We start from the raw sequence: 1,554 nt of genomic DNA, 5'->3' as shown, positions 1-1,554 counted from the left end.
GGGGGAGCCAGGCAGCAGCCACACGTACAGGCAAGGGCCCCTCTGCCTCCCTCCCCACCGGAGCCCCGTCAGAGCCTGACCCCAGGTGACTGACAGCTGGGAGCCTGCCACTGGTCAGGGAAGGACCAGCCACAGGCCCACCCCCAGCAGCACCGGGCCTCGTGGCGTCAGTGCTGTGGTGCCGTGGGCCCGGGGGACGGGAGGGGCCCGCATGACCTCAGAGGGGCATGTGCGGGGCAAGTGTGAAGTCAGGCTTGTTTATGAGTCTGACACAGAGCCCGTCATTTCCTCCCTGCCGGCCGCACAGCGCCTCCCCCGCTCAGCCAGCCTCTGACCTGTTTTCTGGCATCACACGCTGTCACTCCTGCGCCCATGTCGGGGATGAGGGTCAGAGCTGTTTGTCTGCACGTTGGATAATGAGCGCTTTGGCCTCAGGAAGGGAGACCTCCCCGCAGCTGTCCACGTGGGCTGGTGTGGCACAGGCCGGGGATGCCCGCTGCAGCTCAGCCTCTCCGAGGGGAGCACAGGACAGGCGGAGCCGGGCCCCAGCCGGGAGTTCCTGAGCACCGGGATGGAGACGGGGATGCCCACCCTATCCTGCCTTCCTGCCCTGGGCCTCTCAGAGAAGGGCCTGGAGGGCGCAGAGAAGGTTCCCAAGTAAGGGTACCAGGGAGCACTCGCAGGGCTTCCATAAGAGGGAAGGTAAGAACCCACATGGCTCCAGTGGGGGAGAGGGGCTGACAGGGGTCAGCACCAGGGAGCAGGCAGGCCTGAGAATAGGAGGGAGCTCCAATTCCACTCCATTTCCACCCCACCCCCTTCCCACAGTGCTGACCCTGGAGGTAAACTACCGACAGGGTCCGGGCAGTGGAGAGACAGACTTCACAGACTAGAGTGTACCTGACCCACCGAAAGGCATTGGCATTCATAAAGGTTAAAACACTTTGCTAGCCAACATGGAAACACACACACACACACACACACACACACACACGCGCGCACACACACACTCACACACACTCGCACACATGCACACACACTCACACACTCACATACACACACTCACACACACTCACATACACATGCACGCCCACTCACATACACCCATACACTCACATTCATAAAGGTTAAAACACTTTGCTAGCCAACATGGAAACACACACACACAAACACACACACACACACGCAAGCGCGGACACACACACTCACACACACACACTGACGGTTCTGCTGTGGTCTCTGGCAAAAAGCCTGACAGGTCCTCACAGCTTGAGAGCAAGTTCTTTTCAGTGCAATGGTCAGAGGCCAGGTCAGCCCATGTTGAACACCAGGCATTTATTGTAAAGATAGCACAGGGCTCTAGCTAGTGTCTGGCTCTTGCTTTCTTATCGTCTTCCTGAGATACAGTTTACATACAGTACAACGCACCGATCAGGGCACAGGCGGAGGCTTAGCTCTGCCCCTCCCACGTGACCTCCTCCTGATCAACATGAAGAACAAGTACATCCTCCAGAAAGTCCCCTCAAGCCCTTCCCCGTCAACCCTAACCCCCCG

This window comes from Myotis davidii, unplaced genomic scaffold (assembly GCF_000327345.1).
Source record: "Myotis davidii unplaced genomic scaffold, ASM32734v1 scaffold648, whole genome shotgun sequence".
Taxonomy (NCBI): Eukaryota; Metazoa; Chordata; class Mammalia; order Chiroptera; family Vespertilionidae; genus Myotis; species Myotis davidii.
Note: the sequence above shows the minus strand (reverse complement) of the source record.